Raw genomic sequence first — 14,382 nt, 5'->3', positions numbered from 1 at the left:
AAGAAGGTGCAGTGACTCTATGACTCTGATGGGTGCTTTGATGGCTCCCTCGTTTAAACTGACCACTTTCTTAACATACTCGGCTTGGGACCACAATACCTGATGGAACGCCTCTCCCGACATGAACCTACCCGCTCACTGCGCTCTACATCTAAGGTCCTCCTCCAAATGCCTACTCCGAAGGAAGCTCGGAGGATGGCAACAAGGGAGAGGGCCTTTTCAGTGGTGGCCCCCCAATTATGGAATGATCTCCCCAACAAGGGTCACCTGGTGCCAACATTGTTATCTTTTCGGTGCAAGGTTAAGACCTTTCTCTTCTCCCAGGCATTTAACGGCTTTTAACAACATATGCTGAGTTTGTTTGTTTTTAACGGACCCCAGAATAGCTGTTTTTATAAGGATACTGTGTTTTTATGCTTTTTATGTTTTTAAACTTTGTATATTTGTTTTAACATTTCCTGTTTTTAACTTTTGTAAACTGCCCAGAGAGCTTCGGCTATGGGGCGGTATATAAATGCAATAAATAAATAATAATAATAATAATAATAATAATAATAATAATAATAATAACAACAGCAACAACTAACCGACCTGACCTGTGTCCCTCTTTGGTTTGCTGAGACTGGCCTCCAGTTTATACAGAAAACACCATACTGCTGCTATTTTTGGGAATAAAATAAATATCAGGTAATTAGTGTCATAATCTTTGTGTGATCCAGCAAGGTAGGGCTGCCTTGCTGGATCCCACAAAGATTACGGCTATGGGGAGCAATCAGATGAGCACATGCAAGTGGCAGGCAGGGCAGGCAGGGCGGGACTGGAGTCTAACAGGCACCAAGGAGCAAATAAATGTCTTTCCTTCGTGACCTGTCTGATGGAAAATAACCAGCAGGCTATGGGGTTTATATAGGAAGTGGAACTTGGGTGATTCCTCCTGATCACTTGACTCTGCGGCTCGGGGGATCCTGAGACGCACCTGTTCATTTCAGCTGTCTGCATCTGCTTCAGCTGGCCTCCTGTGCTGGTGGCACTGTATGTACAAAGCTAATGCCCAACTCTCAGTGCCATTTGTTTAAGCCCCCATGGTGCCTGATAATAGGGAGTAATACTATTAATAGTCTGTTGTGCTGTGCAAGCACACAGTGGCACTTCCTTCATCCCATTGCAATGTCTGCTGTTGCTCAAGAACTGCTTAAGTGCACAAAAGACGCATGATACATAGAATTTAAGGAATTTTTGCATTGCATATTTGTATGTAAGTTGTGTTGTATTTTAATCCATACCAACATAAGGGGAATTAGGTACGGTTTGCTAAGTCTTCTTGTAGAACAGAAACCATTTTGGAAGAAGGGGAATGTGTCCTCAAAACAGACACATACACAGAAACTGAATTTCAAACACCCTCAAGTGAACCATTCTGTAATTGTTTTGGTGAGACGTTCTTGGTGGTGACTCCCTGGGTCTACAATTTCTCTTTGTTTGGTGGTCCATCAAAATCTGGACTTGGGCACTTTCTGGAATTGATCTACAATACTATTCTTCAATGTTTTCAAACCCAAGACCTATGTTTTTACAGCAACCTCCGAAATTAGACGTACTTTTATTTTTAAGACCATATATGTCCATATACTGGTTTCCATCTCTATAAAGTGTCTAGATGAAAAGGAGGAGTTACTCTATCTTTAATAGTTGCACAGAAGAGAATATTCTGCCAGGAGTTGCTTTCCATATGGTGAAAAAGTACGCCCAATGAAATATCTCCTTCTACATACATGCTAAAGGTACAAGAGGCCTATTTTCTTTGAAGCTAGTTGCCCTCTCTCCATTTTCTTTTCTTTTCTTTTTAAAAGCATGCACAACATAGAGTCACTAAAACAATTGTGTTGATCAGTGCACAATCCTTACCAGTAAAACCAATGAACTCAGACCTATTGCTTAAAGAAAGCATTTAATGAATAGTGGGATAACTATAGGGTCATTAGAGTTCCATCTTCTATTTGTAATACAGGCTTGCAAATAGACATTGCCTTGTTATTTGGGGTAAGATTTTTTTCTAGATATTTGTAAACTGGACCTACTCAGTGGTGGCCCTATCGTATGGAATGCTATCCCCAGAGATACACATCTGGATCAAACCTCTTTTAAGAAGCTTTGGAAAGACTCAACTGTTCTCCCTAGCTTTTAATTGGTGCTGATGGGCATTTTATAATTGTATGTTATTGTAACTGGTTCATTTAAAATAGCTGTATATATTTAATGTGATTTTATGAATATGTTTGATGTTGAATTATATTTTTATGCTGTAAGCCACCTTGGGGAGACTATGGTCTTGAAAGTCGGCTAAGAAAAGAAATTTGATTCTTTTCTTCGTTCAAAACGTAGACTTACCACAAATGCTTAACACAGTCACATATATCTGGGCTGTGTGTGTGCTGGCAAAGATATTGTTTTCTCTCATTTGCAAGGCTGTTTTAGTTGTGTTTTGTGTATTTCCCAATACATATTATAGATTTTTTTTTAGTATTGGTTTATGTTTGGTACTTTGAAAAAAAGTGTTTCCTGCCATAAGCCAAGATTATAAATAGAAATTTAACATCTTTATTCAGCCCAGGACAAGAAAATGTTCTTATTAGAGTTGCATCCATTAGCTGGGCATTTAAAACCTGTTCCACCAGGTTGGTATGAACTTTCTCCTTTTCCAGGTGAGGACATGAAAGCTTATCATAGTGGTAGAACTGTGTGGGTGGTAGATGAGTTGAGAAGCAGGAGTGCACAAAAGGTTTAATACTGTGTTACTTCACTAGTCTGCTACTATGTGTTTTTAAAAACGTGTTAAGTTTCAGCCTATAGGTTTCAAAGTTAAAAGCTGCCTACCCAGAAAGGGGCCTCTTTCACATGTTATTTACTCTGCATAAAGGTAGACATATCTGAACAATACGATCTGCGTGTGAGTAAAACCTACCAAGCTAATTCTTTGTAAACTCTACACAGGACTCAATGTTTCTATAAGAGGACTTTTGTTCACTGGTAGGGCCGGCCCAAGACATTTTGCTGTTTGAGGCAAAGGACAAGATGGTGCTCCCTCCCCATTCCATCTACAGAAGTCAACTGGATTGGCAGTTGAATTTTACTTCAACAATGGTGATGAGACAGCCTTCTCTACCTCACTTGAGGGCAGCAGGTTAGCCTCGAAGGGTCCAGGCCATGTTGCCTAGAACACACAGCTCTGTCCTCTGACAGGGAGCTGCCCACTCCATAGTGCCCAGCGTCTGCGGCAGCCACCTCATTCTGCCTAATAGTAGTGTCAGCCCTGTTCACTGGGCATCTTAGACAAAAGGACTACAGCTTGTTTCCCTTTCAGTTTTGCACATCTTTCAGGGTTTGTTTTGGAAGGGGCAAATTAAACATACAAAACTTGCAATCCAGAGCAAAGGTGGAGGAAGAGACCATCGGGAGGCAAGTGAAAGTGGGGGGACTAGGGTGCTGGGCAGCAATTGGCCTCCAAAAAATTTCCTTAAGTATTTGAATATACGATCTTACAGACTTCACCACATCTCCTTATTCCAGTCTGAGGCTTGCTGAGAATCACCTAATCAGGTGCCATCCCCAGAGACACATATGTCTGCTCACAGTCTCCAGGCCACTATATAATTTTGTCGCCATCACAGTGGGGCAAAAAGCAAGAAGGAGTGACTGGCTGGCAAGCTCATCACTGAAATGTTTATATACTTTACAGAACACTTTTCTGGTTCTTTACTTTGTGGCATATAGGTTTCCACCCCCATCATTGCCATATTTATTGCCAGATTGGATTACTGCAACACGCTCTATGTGGGGCTGCCCTTGAAGCTGCTCCGGAAGCTGGAGCTAGTGCAGAATGCTGCAGCTCGGCTGTTGTCTGGAGCTGCCCCTTTCCAGCATGTAACTCCTCTGCTGAGGGAACTGCACTGGCTGCCTATTCGCTACCGGGCCAGGTTTAAGGTTCTTGTACTTGTGTACAAAGCCCTAAACAACTTGGGACCAGGATACCTGAGAGAGCGCCTTCTCCCTTACCAACCTGCCCAGTCACTGAGGTCATCTGAGGGCCTGCTCCTGGTGGTTCCACATAGATCCATCCTCTGATTGGAGTCCACCAGGAGAAATGCCTTCAGCGTGGTGGCGCCCCTCCTGTGGAATTCCCTGCCTCTGGAGGTCAGGCAGGCGCCAACCTTGTACTCCTTTCGGCGCCTCCTAAAAACATCTTTATTCCAAGAAGCCTTTCCTTAATATGAAGCCTTGAATCTCTGTTTTTGCTTCTTTTAAATTTTGTTATAACTGTTTTATTCTGTTTTTATTTTCATTTTACTTTGTACACCACTCCGAAATTTTTCAATGGGGAGCGGTATATAAATATTCTAAATAAATAAATAAATAAATATTTATAATTTATAATAATTGCAAATTAATTGGGAAACGATATTTGAAAGTGAAGGGTTGATATAAGTTGGGATGATTTTTCACAGGCTGGGAGGCAGACTCCCAAAAGCAAAAGATCTGAAGTGAAGGACAACACTCCATAGGAGTCTTTGCTATATGGCAGGAGATTGAGCGTTTTCGACGTGATTGATAAAGTCCGAGAGGTGAAGGAGAAGAAGAATACAAGAATACGGGACCTTCCTTGAATAATTTAGCTGAGATAAACTGTAGGGGACTACTCTATGCTACTCTACCTTACTCTCTACATGCGGCGTTTTATCATAACTAAATTTTAATTACTTATAGCTTTTAACAGCTTTTAACAACTTCAAAGTATCCAAACCACCTTTTACAATTCTACCGTTGACTAGAGTATATGTTATAAGTTGGGACAGCCAGACTACAACCTTGGAGCTCTGGGCTTTTTAAAAACTGCTGATGAAGCATGAGACGAAATGTCCGTGGCTTCTCCTGCCCTGGTCCTTTGGTCCAGTGTGCCCTTGCCTGCTGCAATGAGCAACTTCAGATGTGCCACAAAGCCAGCAGGGTGAGGGAGGGGGGTGAAAAGAATGGGGGAGGAAGAAGAGACTTCGTTGTTAGTTCTAAAGAGACTGAGCAAGTTTCTGGGTTGCAAGCTGGCAACCCTACTAGAAGCAATAGTTTCTATGTCCAGAAATATATCCTTGTAATCCTCAAGATATTCAGAACAATTTTTGGGGAAGGGCTGTGAAGTTCCTCTTCTCTGGAACATCACTTTTAGTGCCAAATTTAACATGTGTTAACAGGCTCTTCTTAAGGGCTTGCCTGCTTGCCTCTGTAAGCACCTAAGATTCAATCCTCTGCAATATCCTAACAGGCCGATCTATCCCAGGCCTACAGAATGCTGAATGCTTTAGCCATACCTCTCCCGCCTTCACAAAATGTTGGCTTAGAAGGTAATGGCAGTACTCTGTGCCTTGATTTGATGCCCCAAATCCTTGGCAACTTTTGCTTTTGAGCATCCTGCCCCTAGGATGAATTCTACCTCCCGTCTCTCACTTTAAGGCTGCTTATCTTATCTTCTTCCTTGTTTTTTAAATCCTGAAGTACTAGCATTACAGAGAGCATTAGTCCTGTAGGCGTTTTGTTTTTGAGCCCAGTTGTAGGCAGTTCCCCTTACAGCGCAAGCTGCAAGTCGGTGGTGGGACTGGAGTGGGATTTTTTAGTACCACAGCCAGTGCCCCCCTTAGCCAGGGAACTTGTCTAGGGACACGGTTAGGGGGAAAACTGACGCTTGTAGATTAAAATTCCAAACCTGGCAACAGATTGATGTGCTTTGGCCCAACTGCTCTGCACTTGTTGAAGCTGCTTAACCAATTTTCTAAGCCGTTGGAAGTTGAGAGCTGATCAATGTGTATATTATAATAATAATAATAATAATAATAATAATAATAATAATAATAATAATAATAATAATTATAATAGAATAATAAAATCAAACCTGACAGTGCTGTTATTGACAAAAGGAACGTGTGGAAGTGGAGGCTGGGAATCTCTCTCACCTCACCCCCCACCCCATGTATAATAATTCTGAACAACTTGTACTTGCTCCAGAACCTGCTCCAGTTTACTTTATTTTTGGTGGATACCCAGAGCAGTGCAGTAAATATATGTCAAAACTTTTCTTTCCTGTATGTTGATCGAAAGCCTGGTTCCCTGGTCAAAGAACAAGATACCCTCTGCTTTATTGCAGCACAGAGATCTTGCTTATAATAAATACTCAGCATCTTTTACAAATTAGCAATTCATTTTGCCTCTACTGGCTGTTTCTGTGCTCCCTCTGCTGGATCAGCAAGCACACACTGTCCAATATTTTTTTAAAAAAAAACTACAACAACCTCCCAGAGATTGCCGCAGAGCTGTATTTGTGTATAGGAAATGGGTAGTTACAAGGCACTATTCATATTGACATGTTAACAAAACAGTAGCACTGTTGAAACATCTACACAGTGCTGAAACTTCTCCTGTTTATATGGAAGGAGACTAGCAGAGGACGTCTTGCGTACAGCCTCAAACAATTTTCAGGTTTGGGGTTGTTGCAGTTCTTCAGCAATAACAGTGGGTAAGGCAAAAACAACAGCATGGAGCATCTAATCCTTGCACATTGAGTCTAAGGCCACAGCTAGACCTAAGGTTTATCCTGGGATCATCCAGGGTTCGCCCCTGCCTGAGCACTGGATCCCCTGTGTGTCACCTAGATGAACAGGTTTGACCCCTGGACGATCCAGGGATAAACCTTAGGTCAAGCTATGGCCTAAGGCTCCAATCCTCTGCATACTTACTCAGGAGTAAGCTGCCTTGAGCACAGATTTACCTCTGAGTAAACATGCATAGGATAGCATTGTAAGTAACCGAGGACACATCAGTCGTAAATGACCAGGTGAGGTAATCATGTGGCAAGGATGGGTTACATAAAATAAGCGAAAACTGGAGATAAAGGCCGTAGCTAGACCTAAGGTTTATTCCAGGATCATCCCGGGTTCGTCCCTGCCTGAGCGCTGGATGCCCTGTGTGGCACTTAGATGAACAGGTTTGACCCCAGGACAATCCTGGGATAAACCTTAGGTCTAGCTATGACCTTAAACTACAATCTTATAGCCATGTACCTGGGAGTAAGGCCTATTAAACTCTCCGTGTTGCTTTCTAGTCGACATGTATAACATTTGGGCTTATGTCAAGAGCAAATCTGGAGCTATCGAAGGCACGGGATATTCCTGAAAGGGTTTGAAAGAAGCATGCAAAACACACACACACAAGAAAATATCACCACTTCACAGTTTGACCTCCTGCTCTTCACAGCCATCAACTCCTGATTCCTAGGCTGTAGCTAGACCTAAGGTTTATCCCAGGATCATTCCGGGTTTGTCCCTGCCTGAGCGCTGGATGCCCTGTGTTGCACTTAGATGAACAGGTTTGACCCCAGGACAATCCTGGGATAAACCTTAGGTCTAGCTACGGCCAAAGAATAGGCTTTGTGGAAGAGGTGACTTTGAAAGGAGAGAGGGAGTTGCCTTGATGGATGGGGGAATGAGGAACTAACTTTTAAAATTCAGATGTTAAAATAGTGAATTATAATCAAACATACCAAAAAATACAAACGCTGAACTATAATTGATTTTAAAAAAACAGAGTTTATAAAAGCTGTATTTGATGATTAAAATTTTGAACCAGTAATTCAGTATTTATCTACAGCTTTAAAATCTGCCCTGTTATACTGTAGTCAAACAACAAATTATTTATCTGTAGTTATGTACTCTTAGCCATGAAAAGCCATTGCTTAGGATCTATTACTGAACTGCGTGACACTTATACTACAACACACTCTTTGATTACCCCAATCCCAAAAGAGATTATTCTTATTAAGATACTAGGGGGGTTAGTAGAGTACATATTCTATATCCACAAAGCTTGTGGTTTTATATGCACAAAGCATTTTGAGGTAGATAGGCTGACATAGATGCCTCTCTTAACTGCTGAAAGCTGCTGTCCGTCAAATTAATGCTGTGTGAATTGGTGGTTGGGAGACTTAATTCCTGAACAGAAGGTTGACAGTTCAAGGTTTGATATGTGTGTGTGTGTGTGTGTGTGTGTGTGTGTGTGTGTGTGTGTGTGTGTATAACTCTATAATTTGCCACCTGTCTGGCTTGTTGGTCTCTTTCCCAATCTATAGATCTTTACACATAGCAGCAGGCGTGCAAGGCTCTCTGGATGCTTTGCTGTGGAATCAATGTTGGTGCTTGATGGGCAAGGGGGGAGTGCACACAGAAGGCAAAATAAGTATAGAACAGGGGCAAGCTGAAGATATCTGAGAAACATGATTCTTGCTTAGGGTGCAAGAGGCCCTGGGTTCATACCCTGGACAAACCTGTTGAAAGAAGATAGCAATGGCTCTGCCTTTGGGAAATGGCCATAACTCAGTAGTGTAGTACAGAAGGTCCTCGGTCCCATTCCTGAGATTTCTGATTAAAGATATCTCAGGCAGCAGGGTAGGAGAAGACTTCTGCCTTTGGCTTTGTTGAATTGCTGTTGGGCTAGACAACGTTTTACTGTATATACCAATGATTTGAAGAAATTTTTATTTTACACTGATAGACTTCAGTGTTCCCCTTCTGAACGAGAGACCATCAGTCTGACTCTTTAGAAGGCAGTTCCTTATTGCCTGCCTTGAAAATCTATTAAAGATTCCAGCATGACTTCATGTTCATTTGAAAGTTCAGAAATATTTTTTGTGGTGTTCTCCCACTGTGACTCTTCAAACTTATAAAAGGGAGCTTGTTTGGACAGTACACTTGGCTGCTGAAACAGCACGTAGAATACACATTGCCTGTAAACATCCAATCATCACCCCCTTTATAGTAGTTCCTTAATGACTAAATAGCTTTTCCTAGAAATTACCGTAATGTGCCAGGGTAATTTGTAAACTTTGCCTTTATCTCAATGGGATGGCATTTTGCAGGCATTTCACTTCTTCTATTAGGTACACATCCATTATCCTATTTTCTCGAAGAAAGAGGAGCATATTCAGGATGGCCAAATAGTAAGATCACCCAAAACCATAGCCTGCACACATTGGGGCACAAAGCAACAAAACCTGCATTGATATCCACTCTTCCCTGATGCATGTATTTCCTTGATCTTGAATGAGAATTGAGTTCTATGGACAAAAATTTCTACACAAGTAGGCCCACTCACATGACTCATCTACTTGAGGTGGGGGAACAGGAGAGGATAGATGGCTCACGCAAGTCTATCGTACCTATGTAGGCAGACTCACACAGAGCTCCCTGTTCTCATTCAAGGTTCTATATGTGGTGGAATTGGGCATGAGAGCGCCAAGATTGCTACCTCAGCCTGCCCAAAATACATCCTGCACACAGGGGATATTTGAAAACTGCCCCTATGACAGCACTTTGTAAGGAACATACTGGCTGCAAGGGACAGGTCTTTCCCTTTCCCTAATGTTTCATTGGTGCCAATAATCTGTTATTCAGGAACAGGGGAAGAAGGAAAGACAGAGAACTTATTGTGGTAGAAGGCAAGCCATCCCAAGGCCAGTGAGGGAACGTGCGGCAGAGAATTTGGCGGGGTGAGGTCAGAAGAATGAACAATGGCAAGCTATCAAGACTTTGGTGTTTGAGATTGTCTGTTCCTATCCTGCCGTGTAATTACAGACATGCAGTGTCTTTGCACTCTTGGTAATAATGTGACTTTTTTTTTTATTATAGGAAAATAAATCCTGTTATGTGAAACACCAACGGGCCTAGTCAGTAGCTGCCATTGGATAAGGAGGTGCTTGTGGAACACTCAGGTAAAACCAGTTGGGCTGTTTACTTAGATAAGCTGTTTTTATTTCTTTACTAATTTTATTATGTAAGTATATAACTTGCTCCATTCCAAGGATTCAGGATGCGCAAAGCCAATGCAGCAGGACAAAGTGATCTGGTTCAGGTAGCACCATGTGGGGGGCGGGGTAAATAAATGAAGGCAGAAATTGGCATCTATATAGTGCAGCAAGACATTATAAAGTGTTGAGCCTACTAGGGGCTGCATTTGGATTTTGCGTCAGTCAGTAAAATGACTTGAGATGACACTGAGCACTCTCTTATTAGTTAAAGAACCATCAGTATGATTCTGTTCAGATAGAATGAACTAACATGGAATCTCATTGTGTGCATCAGCTGCGGAAGGCCCTGACATTGCACACTCCCTCCTTCCTACATGATGGGAATCTCCCATTGTGCCTTGCAACAAACCATAGTTTCTCTTATTCAAGCCAAATGGGAAACTATGGTTATTTTTAAATGACAAATGAACATTTCTCATCCCTGCTCCTCATGTGGTTATGAGGGAGTGGACAAGCCTGGGGCTCACTGCTATTCATAAACATAGTTAGAACAAATGGTTTGTTTGTTGTGCCTGAACTAAGCCTATTCCCGAGGTCTGACATGGTCCCAAGTTCCATTATTAGGCTCCCTTCACATAAGTCTTATCTACCAATTTCTTTGTTTCAGAGGTCCTCATGTAACCTATCTAAAAATTAAACCACAAAATTATTGTTATGACTTAAAAATAGCTCAGGAGAAAGGAATGTATATACATATGTGGTGGAATTGTGAACATGTACAAAAATTATGGAAAATGGTGTATAGAGAAATAAATGAAATAACTGGAATGGATTTAGAAGAAACACCCAAGTATAGCATTATTATCAATGTATGGAAATCTCAAATGTAATCAGATGGAAAAAGTATTAATAACAAACCTGTTAACAGCTGCAAGGTTAGTGATATCCAGAAATTGGAAGGTTCAAGGAGATTATGATATAGAAGATTGGTATAAAGAAGTATGGGATATTGCTATAAATGATAAATTAACATGTAATATCAGATTTAGAAGGGGAATAACAAAAAAAAATGATTTTGAAGTGATATGGAAATTGTTCCTAGAACATGTATTGTCAAAAGGGAGAGGAAGAACACTGCCAGAAGATTCAATGCAATTTTGGAAACTAGAATAAGATCCCGAGGGTGGGGGAGGGGGGTACTTATTAAAGTGAGTTAGTTAAGAAGTAGAATGTATAGCTAAGAAATGAGAAGAATGTTATGTTATGTATATATATGATTTATCATGTGTTGTTAAATAATAATTTTAAAAAATGACTTAAAAATAGCAGTTTGGAACATGGAAACTAGGCTGGACTATTTGCCCCATTTATTCTGGTGTTGTCTCCTCTGGCTGGCAGCAGCTTTCCAGGGGTCTTAGGCAGACATCTGTTACATCACCTGGAAATGCCAGGGATTAAACTTGGGACGTTCTGCATGCAGAGCAGGAGTTCTTCCACTAAGCTATGATCCCTCCCCTATGGGCGTAAATTGCCTGCTCAGTTTCAGAGCTTGGGTTTTGAGGGTCATGCTTCCTGCTGTAGAGAAGAGAAGAGATGGATTCCTCTTGCAACCTGTCACTGGTTTCTGATTGTCTAGACCAGCCTTCCTCAACCTGGGGCGCTCCAGATGTGTTGGACTACAACTCCCAGAATGCCCCAGCCAGCTGCTGTGGCATTCTGGGAGATGCGGTCCAACACATCTGGAGCGCCCCAGGTTGAGGAAGGCTGGTTTAGACAAAGCATTGTAGTCTCTTGTTTATCTGCTGGTCTGTCCTTTACCTGATTCTCTGGTCACTTATTAAGATTTAAGAAAGAGACTTTTTTTGTAGTAAAAACTGTTGATTGCTAAGATGAAAGACTTCATGCTCAGATGCAATTATTGGAAATGAAGGGAGGATGACCTCCATTTCTGTTATTACCCAAACTATTCTCCCATTCTGTTTCCCCCCACATTCACCTGCAATCATCAAACATGCCTTCTGGCGATCCTAGTCGCTTACACAAATAGATAATAATCAAGCAACTGTATTATTTATTCCAACATGCTAGTTTGTATGAAGAGCTTCTAAATTACAGCATAAAGAATAGCTTCTTGCATTGGTCTGGCAGCTTAAAAGAGTCTGTCCCATATGTGAAAGCCAGAGTGGCGTAGCCTTTAGTGTGTTGGACTTGTACCAGGCAAACTTTGGTTCCGATTTTTGCTCAGCCGTGAAACTTGCAGGATGAGCCTGCATTAGTCATTGATTCTGAATATAACCTACCTCAAATAGCTATTGTGAAGATAAAATTGTGAGGCCCAGCATGGCCGCCTTGAGGCCCAACATTGGGCAAAAGGCGGGATATGACAAATCCCATGTGTGCCATCCTGAGCTTCTTGGAGGATAGTTGAGAAACAAATAGATAATTAATAATTATCTCCATATTTGTGGGGGAGGGGGAGGCTAGAATATTTCATTCTGACAGCATAAAATCGAAAAATTTGACTTATTATTTCTCTGTAGCTCCTTGGAATGTACAATACAATGTGCTTCGCAATTCTTGGGTTATTAACATACCCTCTTAATAGTCTGAAGTAGATTAGGCTGAGAAAAGGATAGTCCGTTTCTGTATTCCTGAAACCATTCTTTTCTCCAGAATGTCTTTTTGTTTGCTTTTTGAGGGGAGGGAGTATGTTTTGCCACTCGACCCAATTAATAAAGCTTGTGTGGTCAAGCTTTATTAATAAAATCAATGCTACCTACGTGGAGCACAAACATTCAATCAGTGTGAGGTAATCAATTGAGAGGTGGCGGGACTAAGGAAAGACTATATTTCCTGAAAGATGCTGATGAGAGGTAGCACACACATATACCATGTTGCTTCCTTTGAAGTACTATATACATTTCTCCTGAATAATTTATTTTGGAATGCATTGGGAATATATCTCTTAAAACTATATTTGTACCTGCTTTGCTTGGCCTCTTGCATTTCTGTTTGGCAAGCTGCCATTTTTTATTTTTTTTAGCATTCCCCCCGCCCCTGGCATTTGTAATGTGGTGATAATAAAACTGGCCTGTCTGACACGGCCATTGGGAGGATGCTGGGGAAATGCCTGTGAAGTGCTTTGTACACTCCAAAATGCAGGCTTGGCATTAACCTAATGATTTTAGGGGCTGTCATTGGCCCAGGGCCACTGCTTGGTTGAGATGTACATAGATCTCTTAATACTCCTATAATAGTTGATATACAATGGAAGGACCTTTTCTCTTTGTATTCAGAGCTGTTTGCATTCAAACATTCCATATTTTGCATTGAGAGAATTCCAGTTTGACACTAAATTGAATGGTTTGGGCATCTGTACTGCAAGTATTTTCTTCTGCTTTCAGATAGCATGTAAAAATAAATTTTAAAAAGTCAGATGTCATGCAGTTACCTGGGAATGGGGTGTTCCTGGGTTATTGACTAAAAGCAGAAAAGATAAACGCCCGCCTCTTGTGCTCAGCTTGTCCCCGCAATTCTTGGGTTAAAAAAACCAAGGAATTGCTACGGCTACATCTGAATCGGGTCAACGTCTGGTGATTTACAAGCTAAAATTATCAAGATAAGGGCTGTCTAATGGTTTGGAGGACCAAATTTGTCATCCAGTCATTATCCCAAAGTTTTATTACTGAAATGTTTTTTTACAAATTTTAATTTAAGTTCATGAGGGGCGCAGAAAAATAGTAGGGTCATCAGCTAGCTTCTAACAGTGTCGCCAATCACCTACCTCACTGCTGCACCCCATTTCTGGCTTTCCACACAGATCTGAGCGCCTCTCTGCAGCTCCCAACTCCTTGTCACTTTTTTACCAATGTGCCATTGCTTACCCTCCAAAATCCTTTCTTTTGTGCCAAAACAACTCACTCCCAGACCCACCCACCCCAATCAAGCCAGCCTAAGCATCCCTGTCATCCACAGGCTGCTGCTACCTATTCTACACCTTCCTCCTTTGACAGCAGATATGAGAAAATCATGATTATTGTGTTTTGCTCCATTCCAATGCATTGCACTGCGTTCCATTCATCTATACCTTCTGGGAGCTGTATTGCTGGCTTAAAGGGAATGGCAGGGAGAGGCTGATGCTGGAGCATGTCCTATCATATAGAGCATGTTGCAGTAGTCCAATTGAAATGTAAGTAATGCATATGAGACCACGGCCAAGTAGTGCATTTATGTTTATTCCAGAGACTACCAGGTAGGATGTATTTGTGCATTGATGAAATACATTTTTACACAGTGTACGTCTTGTGCTGGAGACAGGCGATGTTTCCCCCACACCCACCCACACACCCACAGAAAGTTCGAGGTGGTTTGGAAGAGGGACCACGGCTTGTGATGTGCACATACCCCAATTTCACCTACTGTAAACAAGTTGGGTCAGTTTTCCTATTGCTTCAAAAACCTGAAAAAGCTGTTTAACCAGAGGTAGGAGTAGGATTGAAGATCAAAACCTCTCTCAAGACATTTCTAACTCCCATAAAATGTCT

General features: G+C 41.5%; 1 protein-coding gene across 1 annotated transcript in view; it reads left to right on the top strand.

Moving 5' to 3' along the window:
• The window catches only part of ZMIZ1 (zinc finger MIZ-type containing 1), a 476,022-nt gene that overhangs the window by 176,717 nt on the left and 284,923 nt on the right, over positions 1-14,382 (top strand). Inside the window, exon 4 of the mRNA XM_063133162.1 lies at positions 9,720-9,802. The gene's annotated coding sequence lies outside the window, so the exon portion shown is untranslated. The remainder of the gene's footprint in view (positions 1-9,719; positions 9,803-14,382) is intronic.

This window comes from Elgaria multicarinata, chromosome 8 (assembly GCF_023053635.1).
Source record: "Elgaria multicarinata webbii isolate HBS135686 ecotype San Diego chromosome 8, rElgMul1.1.pri, whole genome shotgun sequence".
In the NCBI taxonomy this organism is placed as follows: Eukaryota; Metazoa; Chordata; class Lepidosauria; order Squamata; family Anguidae; genus Elgaria; species Elgaria multicarinata.
This window is presented reverse-complemented; position numbering and strand designations above follow the sequence as displayed.